Consider the following 13,567-nt stretch of genomic DNA (forward strand, 5'->3'; position numbering starts at 1 on the left):
ACATCAATCCTATTGTTTTTCAATAATTGCGCACGCAGAGCGATTCTACTATGGAAAAGGCATACGCGATCAGGGCATTTAGAGTCTTGTGTGTAAAACAAACCCACACATATTGTGATTAATATGATTAATCATATATATTATGATTAAAATGGAATTTTGATTTTGTGACAAATTATCGGTCTGTTTTTTTTCCCCCTTTTTTATTTTGCTACTTCGCCATTTTGAATTTACACATTTCTCATATTTGTGTTATTGCTACTATTTGTGTTATTGACCTTTCAGTAAAAAAAAAAAAGACTTAAGATTATTGTGGGAGTATTTTTGTATTTTCAAAATACTAATTACTTGTATTTTATTTAAATACATTTTTCACATCAGTATTTTGTATTTTTTTTTGGTTACATTTCATGAGCCAGTATTTGTAGTTTGTAACAAAATATTTTTTGATGTATTTGTGCCCACCTCTGGCTACAGCAGAGATGGAGATGACAGAAGAAATAACATTTTACTTTAAATGTACAGTATGGGATTTTTTCTCCACTAGGGGTCGCTAACCTATTTACAATAATAAAGGCGTAAGTTAGTTTGATGACGCAGCATTTGCTAAGAATTATGGATCTTGTCGTCAACGTCAAGCCGACCGATCTAATAATGTTTATGGATGACTGAATACATCGATGTTTTTATCATGACTGTGATATGAAGCAGTTCGGGATTGCTAAGAGACAGCTATCAGCTCCACACGCGACGCGAGTCCCGCGGATATAAAAGGAATATGGACATTTCATTCTACCGAACTACACGCAGAATTACTACTCACAGGTCAGTTTATTAGACAAATTAAACTTGTGAGGTAACGCAGCGCTGTTTCACTTGGTCTAACATTACACTAGCACACTATACTGCATTTGAATGTGTTGAAATGTATGTGTTAGTCTGCCTGTATGAGACTAGCAGTAAACTAGATCAACATTAGAATAACATACAGATAATATTCTAACATTTTATCATTGTTGAACTATAAAACATTGATTAGTTTTATGTAAATGTGCTCACCTGTTTAATAAAGTACATGTAGGAGCGGTCGAAGTCTCGGACGTGGAGCTCTCGTTTATATACTGTCTATGGGAGCTCTCGGCATCTCGAAAACACCGCGCTGATATTGATTCTCGGTTTAGTTCTCCTTTTTTATCCAAAGTCTGCTTGCCATGGTCCATAATGTTTGAACAAAACAACAACAGCGTGCAAATAGACATTGCGAACTACAGTGGTCCACGTCTGTCGCCTTGGTTACTATCAGATGGCTCTGGTTCACAGCTCTGGTTACCATGGCAGCACGAGCGGAAACCAGGGACAACGCGGATATGATGCCACTGACTGCGACAAAATGGAAATAAAGAAACGGGACGTGTCTTCGAATTAAATTAAAATTTCTACTGGTTTGAAAGTTGTTGGAAACAGTCGGGATAATGTAAGTACACAACAAAAAATATATATATAACATAGATATAGTGATTTTTGCTATTTTTAAAGCAAAAAAGTTACATATTGTGCCTTTAAATTAGGAATGTCATATAAAGATATAGTGCGGTCTTTGGCATTAAGACATGGGTACGTTATAAGTGAAAGACACATTAAGCGCATTCTTAGACTTTTTTGTCGCACGCATATTTAGGGACCGTCTCAAAATTACATGCGACATTGGCTTAAACGTTTCTAACTTCAATAGCATTTGAAGACAATGATTTACAGTCATAAAACCAACTGTACATTGTTCACCCAGGTCTCAAGTATGATGCACACCTTTTAGATTTTTGATATTTATGACAATAAACTGCTAAATCATATGCAAATATTGCTATGTAGGCCTATTTCACTACTGTATGGGATCATACACAAAATATGACAATATTTAAAGCTCAATATCATTTGAAGACAATGACTTACAGTCATAAAACCAACTGTACATTGTTCATATAGGTGTGACAGTAGTGAAATACATAGCAATATTTGCATATGATTTAGCAGTTTATTGTCATAAATATCAAAAATCTAAAAGGTGTGCATCATACTTGAGACCTGGGTGAACAATGTACAGTTGGTTTTATGACTGTAAATCATTGTCTTCAAATGCTATTGAAGTTAGAAACGTTTATGCCAACTTCGCATGTAATTTTGAGACGGTCCCTAAATATGCGAATATCGAACGTCCAACGTCAAACCAACTTCATGCCAGTGCAAAAGTGCGACAAAAAGCCCATCCAATTTAAGAATGCCAAAGACCGCACTATATCTTTATATGACATTCCTAATTTAAAGTAAAATGTTATTTCTTCTGTCATCTCCATCTCTGCTGTAGCCCAGTCTATGCTATGGTACGGTTACAGTATTGGCCGCTGTGGCTCCCTCAACTCGTGGCCACGAGAAAAATATATCGTTCCCTCAACATATGATCTCGAGGCTACGACTTTGCATCGCGTGGCCACGACATAATGATGTCGTTCCCTCAACAAAATGATCTCGTGGCCACGACTTAATATGACGTTCCCACGAGTTAATATGTTGTGGCCACAACAAAAATAAGTGAACCGAACATGTCCCCTCCCGGTCACCGTATGTTTCTAATTCTGCGTATCTGAATTTTTGTGTAGGCTAGTCCACTGGTGTACATAGGAATTTACTTTAATTCAACTTTTCCCCACCATTGACTGAATTTTCCAGCTATCTATGTTTTCACTGGTATACGATAGGGGGCGCTATGACACATCTTCTAGTACAGAATCTCCGGATCAAAACACAGGAGAAGAAGAAGCTGAACCAAGTGATAGAAGATTGCTCACTCAAATGTAAAATAATGTGATCATCAAACATTAAACAGCTTGTAAATCAAAACTGCTTAATTTTTCTAAATGAAGCGTAACCCATTAAGAGAAAACGACTGAAGCTGTGGGGTGTCGGACTCGATTTTCTCCACCAGTACGGTGTACATTTTAGGACATCCTCAGACCTCAGACATATGAAGACAAGGCATCATGCCTCAGACTAAAAGGCTTCAGTCATTGGACAAAACGGCATCGCGCCTCAGACTGAAAAGCTCAGGTCTCAGGAAAAACAATGTCAGGTGTCAGGTCTCGTACAATTAGGCATCAGATGAAACGGACTCAGACATAAAGGCATCAGACGAAACGGACTCAGACTAAAGGGCATCAGAATAAAAGGCATCGGTGAAAACGGACTCAGATGTCATCACATGTACGCGATTCATAGCTGAAAGAACTCTTTACTTGATACATTTCTAAAGTCTCTAAGGTTAATTAAAAACAAGAAAAGTTACAGATTCTTGAAATATTATGATGATATTTTTGACAATACCACTGATGCATGTTTCCTCTGTGTATGTCTTTTATTTATTTATTTATTTATTTATTTTATATATGTGAAGCTTTACATATACTTGATATAATTTAATTCCTGTAGAAGTTATATGTCCTTTATATCCGCTTGTTATCTGAAACATATTCAATAAAAGAAAAAAAAGAGAAAGAAAAAAAGAACGCTTTACTTCACGATAGTTTGCCAACATACAAGCTAGCTAGTTGAAATATGTCATCTAACTTTTTAAACGTGCAAATAAAACTCGTGAAATGCATGTTCTCTTCTGTATACAACATAATTAGTGTAACATTTAATTAAAGCACATATATATATATATATATATATATATATATATATATATATATATATATATATAGTACAGGCCAAAAGTTTGGAAACATTACTATTTTTAATGTTTTTGAAAGAAGTTTCTTCTGCTCATCAAGCCTGCATTTATTTGATCAAAATGTAATATTGTGATATATTATTACAATTTAAAATAATTGGTTTTCAATTTATTATACTTTAAATTATCATTTATTTCTGTGATGCAAAGCTGAATTTTCAGGATCATTACTCCAGTCTTCAGTGTCACATGTGACATCCAGTCTATCACATGATCCTTTAGAAATCTTTCTAATATTCTGATTTATTATGAGTGTTGGAAACAGTTCTGCTGCCTAATATATTTGATGAATAAAAGGTTAAAAAGATCTGCATTTATTAAAAAAAACAAAAAAAACAAATTCTAATAATATACATCTGAACAGGGGCGGATCTAGAAAAATATTTATGGGGTGGCGAGAGGGGGGCAGGAATTTTTGAGGGGTGGCAACATATGGCAGACGTATATATACTGAATTTAATCACAGTTAAATTGGCCATAACTTTTAATTTGTTGCTGCCAACTGGGGTGGCAAGGCTTTCTTTAGGGTGGCATTTGCCACCCTATGCCACCCCGGTATATCCGCCCCTGCTTCTTTACTATCACTTTTTATCAATTTAACACATCCTTGCTGAATAAAAGTATTGATTTATTTAAAAAAAATAAAAAAATAATAATAATTACTGACCCAAAATTACTGACCATTGTATAATGTTGTTACAAAATATTCATATTTTTAAAATATTTGCTTCTTTTTTTTAATACGTTTTATTCATCAAAGTATCCTAAAAAAGTATCACAGATTATGAAAAAATATTAAGCAGCAGAACTGTTTCCAACTTTGATAATGAATCATCATATTAGAATGATTTCTAAAGGATCATGTGATAGACTGGAGTAATGATGCTGAAAATTCAGCTTTGCATCACATAAATAAATGATAATTTAAAGTATAATAAATTGAAAACCAATTATTTTAAATTGTAATAATATATCACAATGTAAAATTTTTTCTGTATTTTTGATGAAATAAATGCAGGCTTGATGAGCAGAAGAAACTTCTTTCAAAAACATTCTCTCTGTCCTAGCATGTATCCCATATTGTATAGGGTTAAACACTTTTTTTGTTGAAAAAAATATTTTTTTTGTATATGTTTCCAAACTTTTGGCCTGTATTGTATATATATATATATATATATATATGCTTTAATGAAATGTTACACTAATTACGTTGTTTACAGAAGAGAACATGCATTTCGCAAGTTTTATTTGCACATTTAAAAACTTAGATGCCATATTTCAACTAGCTAGTTTGTATGTTGGCAAACTATCGTGAAGTAAAGCGTTCTTTCGAGCTATGAACCGCGTACATGTGACGTCATATGGGGCGGGGCAATGCAAACCTCCAAACTCCATCTGAGTCCGTTTTCGCCCATGCCTTTTAGTCTGAGTCCGGTTCGTCCGATGCCTTTTAGTCTGAGTCCGTTTCGTCCGATGCCTTTTAGTCTGAGTCCGTTTCGTCCGATGCCTTTTAGTCTGAGTCCGGTTCGTCCGATGCCTTTTAGTCTGAGTCCGTTTCGTCCGATGCCTTTTAGTCTGAGTCCGTTTCGTCCGATGCCTTTTAGTCTGATGCCGTTTCGTCCGATGCCTTTTAGTCTGAGTCCGTTTCGTCCGATGCCTTTTAGTCTGATGCCGTTTCGTCCGATGCCTTTTAGTCTGAGTCCGTTTCGTCCGATGCCTTTTAGTCTGATGCCGTTTCGTCCGATGCCTTTTAGTCTGAGTCCGTTTCGTCCGATGCCTTTTAGTCTGATGCCGTTTCGTCCGATGCCTTTTAGTCTGAGTCCGTTTCGTCCGATGCCTTTTAGTCTGATGCCGTTTCGTCCGATGCCTTTTAGTCTGAGTCCGTTTCGTCCGATGCCTTTTAGTCTGATGCCGTTTCGTCCGATGCCTTTTAGTCTGAGTCCGTTTCGTCCGATGCCTTTTAGTCTGATGCCGTTTCGTCCGATGCCTTTTAGTCTGAGTCCGTTTCGTCCGATGCCTTTTAGTCTGATGCCGTTTCGTCCGATGCCTTTTAGTCTGAGTCCGTTTCGTCCGATGCCTTTTAGTCTGAGTCCGTTTCGTCCGATGCCTTTTAGTCTGAGTCCGTTTCGTCCGATGCCTTTTAGTCTGAGTCCGTTTCGTCCGATGCCTTTTAGTCTGAGTCCGTTTCGTCCGATGCCTTTTAGTCTGAGTCCGTTTCGTCCGATGCCTTTTAGTCTGATGCCGTTTCGTCCGATGCCTTTTAGTCTGAGTCCGTTTCGTCCGATGCCTTTTAGTCTGATGCCGTTTCGTCCGATGCCTTTTAGTCTGAGTCCGTTTCGTCCGATGCCTTTTAGTCTGAGTCCGTTTCGTCCGATGCCTTTTAGTCTGAGTCCGTTTCGTCCGATGCCTTTTAGTCTGAGTCCGTTTCGTCCGATGCCTTTTAGTCTGAGTCCGTTTCGTCCGATGCCTTTTAGTCTGAGTCCGTTTCGTCCGATGCCTTTTAGTCTGAGTCCGTTTCGTCCGATGCCTTTTAGTCTGAGTCCGTTTCGTCCGATGCCTTTTAGTCTGATGCCGTTTCGTCCGATGCCTTTTAGTCTGAGTCCGGTTCGTCCGATGCCTTTTAGTCTGAGTCCGTTTCGTCCGATGCCTTTTAGTCTGAGTCCGTTTCGTCCGATGCCTTTTAGTCTGAGTCCGTTTCGTCCGATGCCTTTATGTCTGAGGCTGTTTCATCTGATGCCTAATTGTACGAGACCTGACACCTGACATTGTTTTTCCTGAGACCTGAAGCTTTTCAGTCTGAGGCGCGATGCTGTTTTGTCCAATGACTGAAGCCTTTTAGTCTGAGGCATGATGCCTTGTCTTCATATGTCTGAGGTCTGAGGATGTCCTAAAATGTACACCGTACTCCTGTGTTTGATCATCGTTCTGAATCTGATCAAGGCGTAGTCTTTGACAAAAATGTGATTTTCTCATCTTTTTCGTTTAAAATGTTGCCTTTCTTTATGAAACTTACCGACATTCAAGTGATGATAAAAAAGGATGCATGAAGCTAATGAAAGGTTTTTAAAATTAAAATAGAGTTAAAGGTATTTTTCAAGTATAAAAAATAACATTTGAACATAGTAGTATAGGCCTACTGCAAGTGCAAAAATTGTATATAAATAGTAAACTATAAGTATAATGTTAAGTTCACTTAAAAGAAAACTTGTAGTATAAAACTACTAAACTAGTAGTTTACTGAGAGTACACTTCAAAGTTGCTACAAGTATGAAAATAGTAAACTACTAGTATACTCATAAGTTCACTTGCAGTACAAATGAGAAACGTAATTATGAACTAGTTGTGCACTTAAAGTTTACTACTGTTACACTTATAGTACACTTAAACATATACTTTTATATACTTCAAGTGGGCCAATTTAGTCCCAAGCGGTATTAAAATAGTACACTTACAAGTTTACTACTAGTACATATTGACATTAGTATACTTACTACATAAAGTATACTTAAAAATATACTTGAACATTACTCAAGTATACTTCATAAAATGAACTTGAAGTATACTTTTTTTCGGAAGGGTCCATGAAGCTCTCTACAAAGTTTGGAGGTCTGTAGCTATTGACTCTGCAGAAAGTTGGCGACTTCTGTGCGCCTCAGCATGTACTGACCCCACTCTGTGGCCTAGTTGCTGTTGTTCCCAATTGCTTCCATTTTGTTATAATACCACTAACAGTTGACCGTGGAATGTTTTGTAGTGAGGAAATATCACGAATGGACTTATTGCACAGGTGGCAACCTATCACCGCGCTTGAATTCACTGAGCTCCTGAGAGTGTTTGTTGAAGTGTCTGTATGCCTAGCTTCTTGATTTTATACAACTGTGGCCATGGAAGTGATTGGAACACCTGAATTCAATGATTTGGAGGGGTGTCCCAATACTTTTGTCATTATAAAGTAGTGTACATGGGGATGATTAGGATACATGAAGTACATGATATGACGCACTACATAATAGGGATGTAACGATTCATTAACTACATCGATGTATCGATTTATATTCCTATGATCCAACTACGTCGATCTGTGCTCGGCAAGTTGGCCTACTGGACGACATATATCGATCTAGCATCGTTTTAAAAGGAAATGAATCGATTGTATCGATACTACAAAATGATTTAAGCACGTCAGACTTTATATGTATGTTTTTTTTCTTAGCACTTTTAATGATAAAGGCGTTAAACGTTACTCGATTCATGCGTGACGCACCAGCAGCAGCGCAAAGACAACAAGCAGCGCAAAGTCTCTCACCTCAGAAAAAACGCGAAAAACGGGCTTTCCTGTCCTCTCAGCCGCTGTACTGCAGTAGCGCGCACTCTTCAAATGCACACGCAAATGCGGCGGAGCGCGCTGTAGGCCTATATCGCTTCACTATATATAAAGCACAAAATAAACTACAAGCATACAACGTCGTTACGTTTTAAATTAGAAAAAAACGTGTTGTCCAAATTCAGTATCTGCGGTCAGATGATGTTGTCAGGCTATATGTCTGTGTCATTATTCTACCATTATTTTCATAACTTGTAACGAAATAAAGTCTCTCACCTCAGAAAAACGAAATTTCATGTCTGATACTGTGCTCGTAGCGTGCACTCTTTAATTGCACGCGCAAATGTGCCGGCGCGCGCTGATATCACTTCACTAAAGCGCAAAAGAAATACGAGCATGCAACGTCGTAAATTAGTAAGTTACGAAATAAAAGTAAAATACCAATAAATTACGTTATTGGTACGTCATGTGTGTTGCTATTTATCAGGAGCAGTTTCCATGTTTCTTTACCAGTTCTTCTAAGTATTGTGTATCACCATTGTAGCCTAATTGTTGTTTGTTTCCATAACAAAATGCCAAGGGAATAATCAAGGGAATAATCGACAATTATAATCATAATCACAGTCATAATCGTGCAGCCCTACTTTATTCAAATAAAATGTGAATGCATTTGCCATTAATTGTTTACTTGTTTGTTTATATCCATAATTAATTGATACCTGATTCCCTTACAAGAATTTTTGGCTAAAAAGTCACTGAATCGATTTCAAGACACTGAATCGTTTCGGATCGTATCGTTCCAAATGAACCAGTATCATCCTTGAATCATATCGACAACCACGAATCGCGATATGAATCGAATCGTTGTTAAAACGAAGCGTTACCATAATACAAACCTGTGTCTGTATCAAATCAAATATATTGATGTGTTTCAAGTGTTTTTCCCTTTTTACTTAAATGATTTCTTGACATTTTTTGATTTTTTGATTTTTTTTATTTTGTATTGCTCTCTGAGAAATTGTATAATGATAATTTTCTCTATGATTCTTTACCATTGTTGCACAACGTTGCCGTCAGGCAACAAAAAAATATTTTGGGGTGGGGGGTTTGGGGGAGGGAAAATTTTCAATAAATCAATAAAATGTTCCCAAATGAGTCAAGAAATGATGTGGAATAATTTTTATCATGTGCCATCAAAATGCATGCAGTAGTAGAGGGTTAATTTTACCTAAAGAAATCCTGATGTTGTTCTTTGACTTGTTTCAACACACCAACTTGATCAGAAGCTCCACCCTCTTACAACACTAATCAGGAAGAGACTGACTTGTTATTTCTCTTTTCTGCCATACTGACTTTGTCTCGACAAAAGCAATAAAGAATCAGCGATCAGTGGAGTACGAAGGGGAAAACTTCACAGAGGAATTTGAGAAGTTTGTTTCTGATCTTTGTGATTCTCATGGTGATTAATTTTTGAAACCGTCATTCAGAAAGTGAAAGTAAAGTTTTGTCACGGTTGATAATTCATCGTTTCCTCTGTGTCTCGTGTCACTGTTTGTTTACATGTCTGTGAGTTTGCGTGAGTGGACGTTGTCCCGCTCGCGTGTTTGTTCAGTGCTCCAGCTGTCTGCAATCATCTCATTCCCCACCTCAGCTGTTTCCCATTACCTTTCTCTACATATACTCACTCATCTCTCCATTCCAGTGTCCATCCGTTGTTTGCAGTCCTTCATGTGTGTTCGTGTCGTCTTCCGGGTTGTCGTCGTCTTCAGTGGATGTTCCTGTTGTTTCACCGCACCCGAGCACCGATCACCGAGCACCGAGCACCGAGCACCAGACCATCGAAGTCCCTGTGTGACCGAGCCTGAGCGTCTTCCCCTGAGAGTCTGTATTGTGGAAAGAGAAGCGATTTCGCGAGCGCACCCGGAGAAGGAACTTCCTCATTGACTTTGAGTGATATTCATGTTTTGAGTGTTGAGTCCTAATAAACACTTGTTCACCTGCTATTGCTTCCAGTGATTTATCATGACAGAACGGATGGACCAAGAAACGGGAGCAGCGGGTGATTCATCTGCTTCATTGGAGGAATTCATTCGCGTGTGCATCGGCCGGATGGATGCACAGGATCGCAACCAGGGGGAGACTGGACGTGCTATTCAGGCTCTTGTCACACAGGTGTCCGAGCTCACCCAGCGATTCCATCAGCTGCAACCTCCCACTGCGCCAGCACCTCCGGAAGCACTTGCAGTTCCTCCTACACCTGCCGTGCCTCTCTCCCAGTCTGAGAACTTTTGAGAGGGAGGAGGCAAAGGTGGCATTCGTGCTCACGCTGCTGACTGGGAGAGCGGCGCTTTGGGGAACTGCAGTGTGGGAGAACCAAGACCAGTGCTGCTCCTCGTTCCAGGCACTCGCGGCGGAGATGAGACGCGTCTTCGATCGGGCCGTCGCGGGGAAGGAGGCTGCCAGGGTCTTGGCGGATCTACGCCAAGGAGATCGTTCCGTGTCTGATTATTCCATCGAGTTTAAGACCCTGGCGGCCGAGTGTCGCTGGAACGAGGAGGCGCAGTGGGATCATTTCCTGCATGGGCTGGCCGAACGCGTCCAGAGAGAGATCTACGCCCTGGACCTCCCATCTTCTCTCAATGAGCTCATCGACCTGGCCTTGAGGGTGGACGCCCGACTGTCTCGGATTGGTCAGAGGACGTCACCCAACCCGGTTCGCGGCGGGATGGAGAACCAGCGGTCCAGCGGCCTGGACGCGTTCGGTCCCCACGATCCCGAGCCCATGCAGGTGGGGCGAGCTCGGCTTTCCCGGGAGGAGAGAGAAAGGCGGAGATCCCAGGGCCTTTGTCTATACTGTGGTGGCGCCGGACATTTTGCTCATGGTTGTCCGGTAAAAGGCCCAGCCCGATAGTAAGTTTGAGGCTACTATCGGGTGGGATCTCCGCAGGAAAGACCTCATCCACTTCCACCATCCTCCCGGTAAGACTGAGATGGTCTACTCACGATCACCACTGCAGTGCACTCATAGACTCTGGAGCCGAAGGTAACTTCATGGATCACCGGTTTGCACTACAGTTACAGATTCCCCTCCGAACACTTCCCCAGAAAATCACAGTCAATGCACTTAATGGACAAACTCTACCTACCATCTCTCAAGCAACCGAAAGCCTTACCCTCATCACATCAGGAAATCACGCCGAAACTATTTCATTTTACATTACGGACTCACAACTCACACCCATTGTTTTAGGACACCCCTGGCTTAGCTTGCACAACCCACGTATCGATTGGAAAAGGAGAACCATCTCAGCTTGGAGCACTGAGTGTCATAGTTCGTGTCTAGTGTCTGCTTGTTCTGTTGTTTCTGTCCCTGTGTTTCAGGAGGAAGCAGTGGACTTATCAAACGTGCCCGAGGAGTACCGGGACCTGAGTGAAGTGTTCGGTAAGTCAAGGGCTGCTTCTCTCCCTCCGCATCGTCCCTATGACTGTGCAATAGATTTACTGCCAGGTAAGTCTCCGCCTAAGGGCAAGATTTATTCACTCTCAGTTCCGGAGAGGGAGGCTATGGAGAAATATATTTCTGATTCTCTGGCAACCGGGTTCATCCGTCCTTCCTCTTCTCCAGCGGGGGCGGGGTTCTTTTTTGTGGGGAAGAAAGACGGATCTCTGCGACCTTGCATTGATTACCGGGGGTTGAATAACATCACGGTAAAGAATACTTATCCTTTGCCGTTGATGTCTTCAGCCTTCGAGAGGTTGCAGGGAGCCTCACTCTTCACAAAACTGGACTTGCGTAATGCTTATCATTTGGTCCGCATCAGGAAGGGGGATGAATGGAAGACTGCTTTTAACACCCCTAGGGGGCATTTTGAATATTTGGTTATGCCTTTTGGGCTTTCCAATAGTCCCGCAGTCTTCCAGGCACTAGTCAATGATGTGTTGCGAGACATGATCGATCAATTCATATATGTTTACCTGGATGACATATTGATTTTTTCTTCGTCTCTCCAGGAACATGTGCAACATGTACGACTAGTGCTTCAAAGGTTGTTAGAGAATGGGCTTTTTGTCAAGGCGGAGAAATGCGTTTTCCATGCACAGTCGGTTCCTTTTCTGGGACACATCGTGTCGGCTGAAGGTATGCTTATGGATCCTGACAAGATTAAGGCTGTGGTAGAGTGGCCAATCCCAGATTCCCGCAAGGCCCTGCAGCGGTTTTTGGGATTCGCCAACTTCTATCGGCGTTTTATTCGCAATTTCAGCCAACTAGCCGCACCTCTGACTGCCTTGACCTCTCCCAAAACTGCGTTCAGGTGGTCAGACGCAGCTGAGGCTGCGTTTGCCAAACTCAAGAGCCGCTTTGTTTCAGCTCCAATCTTAATTGCCCCTGATGCTTCACGTCAGTTTGTGGTAGAGGTCGATGCGTCAGAGGTGGGGGTAGGTGCAGTTCTTTCACAACGCTCTCCTTCAGACGACAGAATGCATCCCTGCGCGTTTTTGTCACATCGATTATCTCCTGCTGAACGAAATTATGACATTGGTAACCGTGAGTTGTTGGCAGTCAAGCTAGCATTGGAGGAATGGCGTCACTGGTTGGAGGGTTCAGGGGTACCCTTTATAGTCTGGACTGACCACAAGAATTTGGAGTACATTAGAACCGCCAAAAGATTGAACTCCAGGCAGGCTCGGTGGGCACTTTTTTTCGGCCGTTTCGATTTTACTCTTTCCTATCGTCCGGGTTCCAAAAACATCAAACCCGATTCTTTGTCGCGTATTTTTGATCGTCCCGAACACGAATCTACTCCCGAGCGCATTTTTCCTGAGACCCTAATTATCTCTTCGCTCACTTGGGAGGTCGAATCGAAGGTCAAGAAGGCCTTAGAAGGGGTAACGCCTCCGATCCGGTGTCCACCTAACCGCTTATTTGTGCCGGAGGGATTACGATCAGACGTTATCCAGTGGGGTCATTGTTCCAGTCTAGCTTGCCATCCAGGGGTGAGTCGTACCATATTTCTAGTTAAGCAGCGATTCTGGTGGCCTCTTATGGCTCGTGACGTTCACAATTTTGTTTTGGCTTGCTCTAGTTGTGCCACTGGTAAGTCGTCCAATCGACCCCCAGATGGGTTACTTCAACCGCTGTCGGTGCCTTCGAGACCTTGGTCCCACATCGCTCTAGATTTTATCACCGCCCTCCCACCCTCCCAGGGTAACACGGTAGTTTTGACCGTGATGGACCGATTCTCGAAGGCAGCCCACTTTATTCCCTTGCCCAAATTACCTTCAGCCAAGGAGACAGCGGTGGCAGTCGTTGACCACGTCTTTCGGTTACATGGCCTCCCGACAGACGTGGTTTCTGACAGGGGACCCCAGTTTGTGTCCAGATTTTGGCGAGAGTTTTGTAGATTGCTGGGGGCGACGGTCAGTCTGTCCTCTGGGTTCCATCCCCAGAGCAATGGCCA

This window comes from Abramis brama, assembly GCF_963993115.1.
Source record: "Abramis brama genome assembly, chromosome: 16".
NCBI classification, from domain to species: domain Eukaryota; kingdom Metazoa; phylum Chordata; class Actinopteri; order Cypriniformes; family Leuciscidae; genus Abramis; species Abramis brama.